We start from the raw sequence: 14,808 nt of genomic DNA, 5'->3' as shown, positions 1-14,808 counted from the left end.
TCCCACCCCCAGTGGGTTGGCCCACACCGGGTAACCGGCCTCTGGATTCCATCTCTGTTTAAACTCTGACTTACCACTGAGGCTGTGGCCTACTAATACTCGACCCACTTGTCTGGCATCATTTCTACTGTGTCTGTCCCAACTCTTGAGAAGGAACTCAAACCTGCCACCAAAGGCTAAGCCAATGGCATTGCCCTCAGTCAAGATGGAGCCAGATCTGACCTCTGCCCAGTAACCAGAGCCCTGCAAGGGTCAGTTCAGCCTATGCAGGGACTTGTGCCAAACTCAGATGGGCAGTGAGAGAGAGAAGTGGGGAGGGGAGCAAGAGCCCACTATGAGGAGCAGGATTCCTTATCCAATTGCTGTGTGACTTTGAGCAAGACACTTAACATGTCTGAGCTCCTATTTCCTCTCCTGATAAGAAACCCTTGTTTGCTTAAAATTCCCTGAACACAATCATTTGGTGCCTTGCACGCAGGAGAACAAAGATGTGGAACAGAGCGGAGGGAATCCCTAGGGTCCAGACTCACCTCTTATCACTCTGCAGTGAGGGTGTCTTGGGTGGACAGGGCAGCAGCAGTGACCATGCAGCCTCGGGACCGACAAAGAGAGACACCGAGCTGACGCCTATCTCGAAATGGCTCACGGTGCAGCCACCACCATCTGAGCACCTCATGTCCAAAATGCCAGCAGTGTGTGGGGAAAAAAATAAAAAGTACCCTGGCCTGGACCCCAGCACCCCTGGGTTCTGTTCCCCCGCTTGCTGCCTTTGTGATCTTGTACAACTCTTCCCTTCTGTGAACGTCGATTTCCTTCACTGCAGACGTAGGGTTCTGAACTAGATCCAGCTCTGAAATGCTATGAATCAATGCCACAATGAAGAGCAAGAACAACACTCATAATTATAACAGCAAATTTTGAGGGCTTCCTCTGTTTCACACGCTGAACACGTTACACACATGTCTTATTCAGTCCTACGGGGCCCGTAGAGGTAGACACTGTGTTTACAGCATTCCAGAGATAAGAAAATGGGCACCTGCCAAGTCCCCACAGCAATGAGTGCAGGTGTCTCTGCCCATGAGTCTCACCCAGCACCCGCCCCCACACTGCCCTAGGTCTTAGTTCCAAAAGCTCCTTTCCCTTGAGGCTGTCCCAGTGTGTGGTTTCCTGAGTCCTACACCAGCGGAGGCCCCACCATATTCAAACACCAGCAAGAAGTAAGCTGTGGTCTTGAAATTTGATAGGCTTCAGAGAGACTCTTTAGACCAGGAAAAAGACACCCCCCCTAGGGAAATTGCTTGTGGTTAGCCAGAAGTCGGAAAGCTGGATTTGCAAGTCCCAAGCAGCCCTTTGGGACCGGGGAAAGAATTGGAGTGAACCAAACCCAGCATCGGAACAAAAGAAGACCCAGAAGGAGAAGCTCAGCCAAGATCAAGAGCTGCCCCCATTTATCTGTGAGCCACTGGGGAGGCCGGGCGCTCTGTAGAAGGCCCTGTCTGGCTAGTGGGTCCCTCCTTCCTGCTGACCCCAGCCAGGTGCCTGCTGGGCATTGTCCCATGCCAGACTCCATGGAAGCATCAGGCAGGGTCCCTGCTCCTGGGGATACAACAGTCTGCTAGGCGAAGGTTGGACCAGGTAGTTCTGCCCAAAGTACAGGGAGAAAAGTCAATGCTGACCAAATGAGCTGGGAACTGACAACGTCCCCAGAAGGACAAACTATCCTGCCCTCCAAGGTCGGAAAAGCTACAGAGAAGAAGTGATTTTTGAGCCAATAATAGGATTTCAGGAGGCAAGAAAGAACATTTCAAGCAGAAAAGAAAGGAACAAAGTGGCAGAGATGTGAAGTGGGCATCGGGGAAGGGGGCAGCCAGGGCTGGCCATGCACGGGAGGGTCCAGGGTAGGGAGGCTCGGAAGACCAGGAAAGGAGGCAGCAAATGCCACACGCAGGAGTGCAGACGCTCCTTCAACCTTGAAAGGTCGGAAGCAGGAGAGCTGCTTTGAGAACAGCCAACCGGACCGCCGAGAGCAGAGTGGAGGGTAGATTGGGACACCAGGAGCTCCAGGCACGGAGACCCCACCCCCCAGCCAGGACAGGCATGGAGAGGAGACCACAGATCCAAAAGGCAACTAAGAGCCGAGATGTCCGGCCTGGTTGGTGGAGCTGGGTGGGGGACAGAGGAGCTGAACTCAGAGGCTTTTATGCCCCAGCCCTGCACCCAGAGGCAGCCGCGCTGTGGGGGACCAAGCACAGCCAGCCTGGAGCCGACACTCAGGATGGGGGCAGCTGTTCACTTAGCTTCTCCCGAGGCTCGTTGCTGCCACTGAAGGCAGCTCAGACTGGCACTCAGAGATCTGGCAGCTGGCTGCCTAGCAACCTGGCTCCTCAGCACCGAACCTGCCACACACGTGCGCGCAGTCACCCCCACGCATGCACGCATGCACAGTCACACACGCACCCATGCACACACGCATGTGTGCACACACGCGCATGCCCACGCTGTTGCACACTCATGCGTGCACACACACATGCACACCGTCACACAGGCTTGCACGCAGACGTGGGTACATGTATGCGTGCACAGTCATGCACATAGGCGATGGGCACACGCGCACACACACACACACACACACACTGTCACACAGGCTTGCATGCAGACGTGGGTACATGTACGTGTGCACGGTCATGCACATAGGCGATGGGCACACGCACGCACACACACGTGTGCACGGTCATGCACATAGGCGATGGGCACATGCACACACACACGTGTGCACGGTCATGCACATAGGCGATGGGCACACACACACACACACACACGTGCATGGTCATGCACATAGGCGATGGGCACACGCGCGCACACACACACACACACACACACACAGGCCGCTCTCCACAGGAGGCAAGCTCATCTCCCACCTTTGCCCACCCAGGGCCCTTCCCTCCTCCTCCCTGCAAAGCCCCCGCCCCGCCCGGTTCTGCCCCAAGCTCCCTCCTCCACGAAGCCATTCCTGACTGCCCCACGCAAAGCCCTGTTGCTGTTGGGGCCTCACGACGTCTGTGTCACGACGTACCTCTTGCAATGTCATCTAGACAATTATAATAAGAGTAATGAAGGCGAGTACACATTGATAGATCCAACAAGGGAAACTAAATGCTGATGGGGGCTGGGGGTGTCTCTGGGGGAGGAGGTTCTATTCTATCCCATTCACTGGGGTTTGGACCCAAAGCTGATGACCGGGCATGCATAGCAGCCCAAGCCCTGGGCCCTGGGCTCAGGGCTACACAGCCTGGCAGGAAGGACAGATGATTAAATGTGGGGTCATAGACACAGACAGGGACAAGGCTCTGAAGTAGGGCAGGGGTCCTGGGAGCTCGGGGGCAGAGGAGGGGTATGAGGAAGGCCTCCAAAAGCAGAGGAAAAGGACAGAATCCCTGGCCCAGCACTTTGGGGGTCCTCCCTAGATTTGCAGAACCAGGTGGGAAGCACACTCCAGCTAGAGGCCCAGGCTCAGCCGGAAGCAGGACAGCCCCAGGCAGCATGCCCCTGGGGACCGGGGTGAGACCACCTCCCCGGCTCTAGTTTGGGATCCGCAGGGCGGCATCGGGCACCTGAACAGAGAGAGAAGTATAGGTGTAGCGGTGCCCAGGGCTCAGGGAAGAAGTGCTGAGAACACCGGTGGCCACTGCAGAGGGGGCCGAGTGGGAGGGGTGACCACCTGGGGACTCCACGGGGAGGTAGAAGGGGCTTGTGGAGGGGACGCAGGCTCTGTGATGAAGCCGGTAGGCCTGAAAAGGCAGCAGGTCTTGCCTCCCTTCCCACGTGACCCAACCCCAGGGAATGCATCCTTTCCTCCCTCGACAGCTCCCGCTGAGCCCCTGGTGTGCCTGCCACCCCCTCACCCAGCCTCTGCCCAGAGTACCACAAAACCAAGACTATTGGAGACTGTTGCAAAGCCAAGAGCAATTTTTCAGGCTGATTTAATTTGTCCTTGGTGCTTGCATTCTGAGGCCTCTGGATTAAAGACAGGGGGTAACTTGTCACATCCGGTCTGCCCGATCCTGGGGTAACTGAAATCAGCCCAGGTGGACCCTGAGCCCCCTGCGACAGTAGCCAATTCCCACATCCCAGGGCCCCTGCCATTTCCCAGGGAACATTACACTGCTCCAGGAGCTCTTCCCTGAGAGATGGATCAACCTATATTCTAACAGGTGAGGGGTTCTAGAAAGACAGGCTCCTCTTCTGTCTGTGGCTCAAAGATGGCCTTGCGGTTTACTGGTGATGAGGAATCTGACAGATTCTTTCGTCTCAGCTCTGCCCCGTCCTGCCTGTGCAACCTTGGGCAGGCTACATAACCTCTCTGAACCTATGTGTCTTCACTTGTAAAATAGGGCTAAACGTAACAAGGCCATCAGTATGAAAAGTGATAGCGATGTGAGGTGCTCAGGCCTGTGTCCTACACATGGCAGGCATTCTCAAAATTTACTCCTCTTCCTTCTTTATTGTGTTCCTGCTGCCACTAGCTCAGGGGTGGTGAGGTGTGAAGGAACAAGCCCAGGCTTTCAAGCTGCATTTCCCTGAGTTCAACCCCAGCTCTACCATGTGTAAATCACCCTGACTTTCAGAGCCTCAGTTTTGGAAACGGGAAAATGGGAGCAATAATAGAGAAACCACCAGGCCAAGGTGAGAAGTCCATGTAAGGCAGCTAACACTGGGCCTAGAGCACAGCAATGCTCAGCCATGCATGCCCTTCCCCTTGCTGGGTGGAGATGACAATGGCCATCAGAGTGGGCTCTTCCCAGGTCAAGAGCAACAGGATTTCTTTCTTGCAAGAGCCAAAACAGGTCTGACCAGGAGCTCTCTCCATCCTGCACTCAGGGTGACCTAGAAACTTGTCCAGCTTCCGCCATGAGTGGCTTGATCCAAATTCTCCCTGCCCCTTCACAAAAGTATAGCAAAAGTATAACCACGAGCTATGGCTAGTGTTAACAATACAATGATTAAGATATGAGGTTCCGAATGGACAGCTTTTAAATGCTTCCACTAAAAGGCTGCAGACAAGATCAATCCTTGCAATTTGCCATCTGTGAAATGTCTCTACTAGCCACCATTTTGGGGGTTCTTCCACCAGATACTGTGTGAGGCAGATTGGTGGCGAACGTGATTTTGCACTTCTCCTATGAAGAGGTGGAATCTATTCCTCCACCTCTTGAATGTCTTGCTTTGGCCAACAGAATGTGGTAGAAGTGACGTGACGCCAGTTGCCAAAGCCAGGCATGCCTCTCCTGCTGTTTTTGGGCACCTGCCATGTGAATAAGCCCAAGCTAGCTTGCTGGTGGCTGAGAGGCATCCAATAACTCCAGCTGCCCACCAGCCACCTGCCAGACATGTTAATGAGGCGATCTGAGGTGGCCAATCCTCAGCCCATTCACCAGCTCAACACAGACACATGAGCCAAAGCAGCCAAGATCAGCCACGCCTGGCCCAAAGAGCAGAATTCCCAGCTGATGCATTGACCTGTGAGCAACAATAAATGCCTTTTTTTTTTAGCTCCTGAGTTTGGGGTACTTTGTTACATAGCAATAGCTTACTGATACACCACACTAAGTCATTTGATGATCTCATTTTATCTTTATTATCATAACTCCATGAGCTAGGAATTCCTATCCCAATGGTACAGTAGAGGAAAGTGGGCTTTACGAGGCTTTAGCAGACTTGTAAGAATTGGGGTAGAAATTGGTAGAGCCATAAATAAACCCCTCATTCGCTTGACTTAATAGGCTGTGTTCTTTTTACTAGGGCAACTTCTCTCTTTCCCCCTTTTAAGAATAACAGATGGTTACTTACAAGGATTGGAGAGGCCCAAGCTAGGGTGATTGCTCTCATGATGGGGCAAATCATACCGCATAGCTGATGTTCCTGGCCCTCGTTAAAAACTCTTGTGGAATTTGGGGGCAGGTGTTTTTTTTTTTATCTGTAAGTGTGACTTCCCATCAAGAATCTCAGCCCTTTCCAGCAAGTCTAAGATCTGTAGCTTTGACCTTCTCTTGCTTGTTAATTAGGGTATTGGAGGGAAAACAAAGAAACCACGTGTATGGGCATAAGGAGAGCTTTCAAAAATAAGCACTCCTTAAGACCACTTGACTGAAAAATTTCATTAATTCATTAATTAAGATATACAGCATGAGAATTTCAGGGAAAACAACAAATACCATCTGTACTGTGTAGGGGCCAAATTTTTCTTGTAGCCCCTAAGACCCGGTAATGAGCACATGCTCTGAATTATTCTCCAAATTAACTGCTTTGTGGGAGAAGAGCGGTATTGGCAATCCAATTATGCATCAAACAGTGTTCAGAAAGCTGCATCTGTGAGGCTTAGGAGTGATCTCCTTGGACCAAAGTTATAGGGAGGCGGGCTATATATAGCCAAACATAAGAAGCCTCCTTCCAAAAGTCCGAAGTGTCTTGGGATGGGATGGGCTGCCTCATGAGGTGGTGAGCCCACCAGCACCAGGGGTATGCAAGCTGAGCCTGAGTCTGGCTGCAGGAATTGATTTTCTGTGGCAAAGGAGAAGCTGGGGGTTAGATGAAATGCTGACTCTGGCCACTTCCAATTGTGAGATTCTATTTCATGATTTCTGAAAGGTGAACCCTTTACCTACAGAGGATTGTTTGCTTAACTATGTCATTAGAATGTTAGTGGAAAGAGACTGTCTGAACATCTTCAGTGGTCAGAGCAGCAAGGCTGCTACCAGGTGTCTGGTAGCAGATACCATAGATGACTTTCTAGCAGGATGGCCGGGTTCAATGGATCATTAAAATTCAAGGCGTTTTCCCACTTGGTTTAAAATTTCCAGCTTTGATAGCTCAAATTGGTGGCCTAGCGGGAGGCATTTCAAAAGCAAATTGTGACTGATGATGTTATTTTGGTCTCCGTTGGACTGGCACTTTGGGTGACTGTGAGGCATCAGGCAAGAAACCTCTTCTGACACCTTACAAAATGTTTAGATTAATCAAATTTTAAGGCTGGCTCCTGGGTGGGGAGGATGGAGCCTGCAGGAGTGGCTGGAACATTTTACCATATCTGGGTTGATCACAGAGCGTGATGCATCTGCTTTTCTAGCAATTACAGACATTGAATCAGACAAGTGCTGCCTCGGTATGTTTAATTGGTAAAAATACTCTAATTAGATTTTTAATAGATGCCTTCTGACAGCAGAAACAACAAAGATGATTGATTTTTCTCGTGAAATCTTTGGAGGGAAAAATCTCCTACTTTCAAATTTGTTTAGAAGCCATTTCTCTGAAGCCCCTTCAGTTAACATTTGGGCTCTAGCAAGCCTCTCAAGTGCAGAGTGTGTTTCAAATATTAATGGGGGTCTAAATCTGTGTTCTTTCTCAGCTCAACCTTTTGCGCTCAAAATTCATGAGTGTATATTGATTTAGGCAGCCTTCCCAGGACCCTTGTACCACTGGGCTCTTTTGTTCAATGTTAATATGCCCCAACTTATCAATTATTCACTTGCTAAGTGAAAGCAATATAAATCTAGCATTCTGAGCAAAAAGAACTGTTCTTCCCATTCCCTAAAAATACGATGGCAGCAGAAGCTGGTGACTTCGCCAAACTAACGCTTGATTTAGTGGGTAACGATGCCTGTGGGTCCTACTGTGTTTTCTTCTCTTCCGTCCGAGGTGCAAGAGCAGTAAAACCAAAATTAGCAAACACGCACCCTCTCAAACAAGTTTTTCACGTTATACTTTGAGGAGGAAAAAAGAAAGAACAGGAAAAGAAGATTAGTGTCAGAGATTTCACATAAAGGGAAAATCAGGGATCATCCTAAAATGGAGGTCTCTTTGCTGCATCTTTAACATCATCCACCTCTGCTCCCCTAACATGGCCGTGACCCTGGGCCATGTTGATGACAGTCATCAGAGCTACGGTTCATACAAACCCACCTCTGCACCTATCCCTCCCCACCCGGGCAACTCTACAAGACAGGCAGTGATACATTTTGCAGATGAAGTTGAGACACAAAGAAGAAAACTGGTTGACTGGAAATCACACAACCCAGTTAAAGATGGAGTAAGAACTTGAATCCAGTTTGATTGACTCAGACTGCGTGCATGTAATCACCTTGATATGCTACCCCTCAGCTCAGCTCAGTCAAGGTCACGCAGCTAGCTGGGGTCAATACCAGGGTTTACCTGTGGGGCTGACAAATTCCAAAACATCCACTTGACCCGCTTCTCACCTTGATATCCCACTGATATTCTCAGATCCCTCTGAGACTCATCCGTGTTCTCAATTCAAAGAGCAACATTCAGTAACAGTTAAGATACTTCTCAACTCAGTTATGTATCAAATGGGATAGTCATGTTGGCTTCATTCCATAGTTACAGAATTAAAGCAGGTAATAGTATGTATATAAATGACCAAACACATAATAAACCTTCCATAAAAGCTGGTTCCATTTCCCTTCTCCCTTGACTCCTTCCCTTTCCCAGCCCTGGTAGGACAGAGAACTTAGATATGCTGGAATATGTGCAGCATGACTTAGAACTACAAAGAGTTTCTGGTTAATTAACTCTCAGTTAATCAGATAATTCTATTAACCACAGCATTGCCATTCCCCTGAGCAATTGGTTAATTGAAGTTTTATTGTATACAAAGCATTACAGAGTGTCATCCAGTAACACTACTTCTAGAAGAAACAGAGGCAAATGATGATATGATCTTTGAGTCAGCCTCCAACTCAGCCATCTCTTTCCCCTCCAACCCCTACCTGTCCTGGGACCCCTGTTCAATTCATTTGCTAGACACTATGGCCAACAGTAGCAGAACTCCTGCCCCATTCAAGATGAACGGCAGCTGGGTGTTCATCCCACCAGCTCCCGCCACAGTCCTGTGCGTGCGCTGTAGGGCAATGCAATGGGTGGGGAGTGGGGACTCTAATCTTTATTTGATGTATGAATCAGGGTTCTCTACAGACACAGAACCAATAGGATATAGTTATATTGAAAGAGAAGTATTATAAGCGATTGGCTAATGCAGTCATAGAGGCTAAGATGTCCCATCTGCTGTCCAAAAGCTGGAGGCCCAGGAAGGCTGGTGGTGTGGTTCTGGTCCAAACCCAAAGGCCTGAGAACCAGGGGAGCCGATGGCATAAGTCCCAGTCCAAGTTCAAAGGCCTGAGAACCAGGAGCATTAATGTCCAAGGGCAGAAGATAGATGTGGCAGCCCAAGCAGAGAGTAAATTCACCCTTCCTCTGCCTTTTCTCTTCTATTCAGGCCCTCAGTGAATTGGATGATGCCCACCTGCACTGAGTGAGGGTGACTTCTCACTCAGTCTACCGATTCAAATGCTAATCCTCCTGAAACACCCTCATGGACACACCCAGAAATGTTTTACCAGCTAACTGGGCATCCCTTAGCCCAGCCAACTTGATACACCCAACTGACCATCACACTTCCCCTCTTCATCTTATTGACTCACTATCCAATATTGCTTTTCCACATTTCTTCCCTCCTAAAAGCTCCTCTCTCTTAAGAGGCTTCTTGGAAAAGGAGGATGCATCCAACAAAAGGAACCCTATCATTGACTTGCCGTTCACCCAGTCCATCCATCCAGAATAGTCTTGTTGTACACCTGTGGTCACAGCAGAATTACGATTACGGCTCCCCCACTTTCACTGTCTAAGGGTTCAGAGAATTTTCTCCGTTCTTTAAAGTTGCCTTCTCTACCTGTACTCAAAACCCCACCCATCCTATCCTATTTTGATCTGTTCTTCCTCAAGTATTTCCTTTCTCAACATCTTGAAAAGGACGCATTTTCTGAGAACATTTGAGCATTAAATAAGTCAACAAGGACCCTTCCTTTCAAGGACCTATTTCTGCTTTCAAATATGATCAATTCTGCCATTTTCAAGGCATTAATTAAGACCTGCTTGTGCCAGGCACGGTAAAAGAGGCTTACACATACATTCTCTCGTGTGGACTTTGGAAAAGTTACCTTTCTCTTGACCCTTCCCTTTTCTGGTTCTTAGCCAATCACCTTCCTCACTCATTAAAAAATACTTCAGATGTGTTGTCTATTTCTTTGCCTTTGGTTTCTATCTAATTCCTCATTTCCAATAACAACAGGCCTTCCGGGGCGCCTGGGTGGCTCAGTTGGTTAAGCGACTGCCTTCGGCTCAGGTCATGATCCTGGAGTCCCGGGATCGGGTCCCGCATCGGGCTCCCTGCTCAGCAGGGAGTCTGCTTCTCCCTCTGACCCTCCCCCCTCTCATGCTCTCTCTATCTCATTCTCTCTCTCAAATAAATAAATAAAATCTTTAAAAAACAAAAAACAAAAAAAACAGGCCTTCCACCCAAACACTGTTGAAATGCTCTTTTCAAGGCAACCAAGGACACCTTGCGAAATCTAAACAACCTCACTAGTTCTGAACTTATCAGGCCTCCATAACATTTGACCCTTTGAGCATTTGCTCATTCGTGGAAATGAGCATGTTACTTAGTCACTAGGAATGTTACTCGAGCTTTCTAATGCTCCAATGTCCTCAGAAAATGTGTCCTTTTCTAAGAGAAGGACAATGATGGAGGATCCAATAAAGTGCTACATTGGAAAGACTTAAGCCAGTACAAAGCACATGGCAAATGTTACCTACCAGCATTGCTAATGGCAGTAATAACAGGTGAGGCCTCAGGTGCCTACAGATGGGTACGTGCAATCCTCATTTCAGAAAGCAGACTGTCCATGCTCTAAAAAAGAACAGTCGAGCTTAAAATGGATCCCTGGAAGAATTCTAAAAAAAACAGCTCTGTGGGAATTTAGAAAGCAAGCAAAACTGATGAACACAGGGGAAGGGAAGGAAAAATAAAATAAGAGGAAAACAGAGAGGGAGGCAAACCATAAGAGACTCTTAGCTACAGGAAACAAGCTGAGGGTTGCTGGAGGGGACGTGGGTGGGGGGATGGGGTAACTGGGTGATGGGCATTAAGGAGGGCACTTGAAGTAATGAGCCCTGGGTGTTGTATGCAACTGATGAATCACTGAATTCTACCTCTGAAACTAATAATACAGGATATGTTAATTAAATCAAATTTAACTTTTTAGAAAAAGCAAGCAACAATCCTTAGGGACAAGAGGAGACTCTTTAAAAAAACGAATCATGTTGGATTCTCTGCCTTTCCTTTTTTACTACATTACCAAACCAGCTAATGAGGGAAATGCTGTACCAAAGAGTCTTGACTGGAGGAAGTCTTTGGACAATGGCTCTCATAATTGTATTGTTATGATTTGGGCAAGAAGAAGCTTTCCTGTGACTTTGCCATAAAGCTTTAAAGCGTTTAGTGTTTGAATTCGTGAACTGTTGCATGGGTAAAATTTGCATCTACGTTTGCCGATGCAGTGAGGAGGAGAGATCCAGAATGACGTCAGTGGACTGGCACTAGGAAGGTCTGAAGAGGCTAGAAATAGTAATAAATCATAACGTGATGAAATTGAGAGGGAATAAATGTTAACTCCTGCACCGGAGTCCAAAACCCAACATCACAAATATAGAGCAGACGTGGCATAGCATAGAAATGATGTGTGTGGAAAAGTCTTGGGTCGTAGCTGTAAAGATGCTAGCAGCCTGGAACTGCCAGGGCATCTTTATCACCGAGCAAGGAGACCCCACCTGAAACTCAAGCTCACCTGCAAGAAGCAGAAGGGTGATGATGAGAGAGATGTCTGATGCAGCTGGAGCAGGAATCCAGCTGTGCCTGAAGCAGACACAGTCCCTGGCCTGTTAAGAAAGCCAATACATTTCTTTATTTTTTTCTCAAACTATTATGAATGGACTCTCTGAAAAACTTGCTGCTGGAAGAGCCCTGATTAAAATAATAGTGCACATTCATTGACTGTTTATCTGTGCTTCTTCACCTCCCAGCTTTGTTAGCCCAGGCAATCAGATCTTTCCAGCCTCGGTTCTTCATCTATAAAATGGGAATATATTCATTCTCTGGAACAAATTACCACACACTTAGCAGTTTCAGAAGAACTTATTATTGGCTTACGGTTCTGTAGGTCGGAAGTCCAGGCACAGCGTGGCTGGACTCTCTGCTTGGGGTCTTCAACAAAGCCAAAATCAAGGGGTCAGGGGCTGCGTTCTCATCCGGAGCTCAAGGTTCACTGCCAGGCTCATGCACGTGGTCAGCAAATCCAGTTCCTTGCTGCTCTGGGACTGAGGTTCCCATCTTCCTCCCAGCTCCCAGCCAAGGGTCGCTCTTGGCCACCAGAGAACCTGCTCAGATTCTTGCCACAAGGTTCCTCCATCTTCAAACCAGCAAAAGTCCTTTCCTTACACCACCTCCCCTCCTGCTCTGCATCTCTGAATTCCTCTGTCTCTGACCTCTGAAGCCAGACGTTTTTTTTTTTAATTTTTAATGTGCTCATGCGATTAAATCAGTCCCACCCTGATCATCTCCTTTTCTTAAAGCCTACTGTGCTAGGTAACATATCTAATCATGGGAATGAAATCTATCATATTCACAGTCCTGGGGATTATGCAGTGTGTCTACACTGGGGATATGGATCTTGGGGGACTCTCTTAGAGCTCTGCCTAACACCAGGAATCATAATAACATTTAGTTTGCAGGATTGTTACAAGATTTGAGATAAGGTGTTCTGAGCCCTGAGCATAGTGCCAATCATGTAGTAAGCATTCAATGTCCTCAGTGTCACTTTTCTTGGCAGACGTATGAGTCCAAGATGTCCTGATCCCTGGAATTTCTTTTCAGAGACAACCTTTGCTGGCGCCTCCAGCTGAAATCCACCCTCTCCCCACATCGGAGCTTGGCTTTCCACCCACCACCCTCCAACCCCATTCCACCGTGTTCCAGTCATGGATGCCCAGGGAGCACCAGTGCATTGAACCCCCACTCTGGAAGCCCATGATGATGTTTCCACTGGAATGCCAAGACAGCAATTCCTGCTGGTCTCCTCTGAACTCAGCACAAAGCTTGCTGTGGGGATTACATTGATAGATCAGTATCTCCCCCAAATGCCTTCAGAAACACAATGTGAATACTGGATCTGCCAGTGTTAATAACACACTACAATCTTGTCCTTTAAAAAAAAAAAACTGGCTTCTGAAGGCAGATAAAGACAATCTAATTGAAAACATCATGAAAGCATCATGTCCTACTCTCTAAGTATGAGCTATAGCATCAATATTTAGTAACAAAATTCTGTTTTGTTTTATACCCCTCCCCCTAAATTATTTATAGGAAAAACATCAACATGCCTGCCACTTCCAGCCTGATGAGTTTTTCTTGATAAACCCTGGACTAGGGAATCAAGGAGCCTGGATGCTATTTCTGGCTTTGCAGGCAACTCTCAAAGTGACCTCAAGCAGCTCTCTTTTTATCTCTGGACTTCAGGTTCTTCCTCTGTGGGGAGGCAATACAGATCAGTGATCCCTGAGGCTCCTTAAACCCTAGAATCACAGGAAATAATCCTGGAATACTGTCTACACCCTTCCCTCTCTGGGTAACCTTAGTGCCCACAGCTCACAGCATAGCGTACAACTGTCCTATGACCATGTCTCCCCAGGTGCGGGATGTGTCTCTGGATGCATGATGTCTCTCCAGGTGGACCCTGTGGTCCAGCAGGCTACTGACTGTTGTATACTTAGTTCACTTCCCTCTCGCATATTCATTATGTGCCAACTCTGGGTCATAGATTGTGCTAGGTCCGGAGGATACAGTGATGGATGAGGCACAGTCTCCTCCCACAAGTACGTCACAGTCCAATAAAAATCTGGCTGTAAGCATGTGATTGCCATCCAGCTTTGGACACGAGTTTTAGAGGACAATGCCGGGCACAGAGCTCAGGGACAAGGTATAGAGGACAGTAAAGAGAGGAGGAGGAGATGACACGGCGTCTTGAGGGACAGAGAGAAGGTGGCAAACGCACAGGGCAAGGGAGAACATTCTGGGCTGTCTGGAAGGTGCAAAGTATTGGGGACAATTGGGGGACAGAGCTCGAAGAAGAAGGCAGGGTGGCAGATGACAGAGAGGCGGGCAGGATCCATGTCTGGGGGGCTTCATATAACAAGCCAAGAATCTCAGGTTGGGTCTTGCAAACACTGGGGAGCCCTTATAAGGACTTAAGATGGAGGAGTCACAAGGGAAGATTGATATTTTTTAGAAAAATTGTCTGGCAGACAATACCCACTGCATTGCATGTCTCTAGAGAGCGCCTTTCACATCATATCCTGGGTCAGTGGTGTCCCCAAAAGTCCCCCACATATAATATGAACAGGGCCCCTGGAGTCGAGGAGCTCAGCAGGTCTGCAGACCACAGTGACAGGTGTGGCCTGGAGTGGACAAGACTGAAGCAGAGAGAAGTCAGGGGTCTGCTGCCATGGCCTAAGAGACAGAGAGGACAAATTCAGAACCACAGCAACAACAGCACGCTACTTCTTCCATAACCCAAAGCACCGGACTCAGTAATTAATACTCGATTGGAGTAACCAAGTGGCTTAAAAACAAAGCAATAATACCCCCAAGTTGTACACTCAGCAGTAAAGGCATCGGCTAAGTGGTTAGAAATGTGACTGCTCTCCTCTGCTCTGCAGACCCTGGGAACCCCACATGCCCCGACAAAGGACCTCCGAGCCAGTTTGGAAGCTCTCACGGGGCCTGCAGCCCCGGAGCACCCAGGACTGAAGATCAGACCTCCCTCATCCTGAAATACTTCCTTCTTCTGTTGAGCCCTAAAAGCCCTGGGTTTGGATGGAGGAAGAGCCAGAGTCAAAGGGCTG

Source organism: Halichoerus grypus, chromosome 6 (assembly GCF_964656455.1).
Source record: "Halichoerus grypus chromosome 6, mHalGry1.hap1.1, whole genome shotgun sequence".
Lineage (NCBI taxonomy): Eukaryota > Metazoa > Chordata > Mammalia > Carnivora > Phocidae > Halichoerus > Halichoerus grypus.
The sequence above is the reverse complement of the archived record's forward strand: the minus strand, read 5'-3'. Positions refer to the sequence as shown.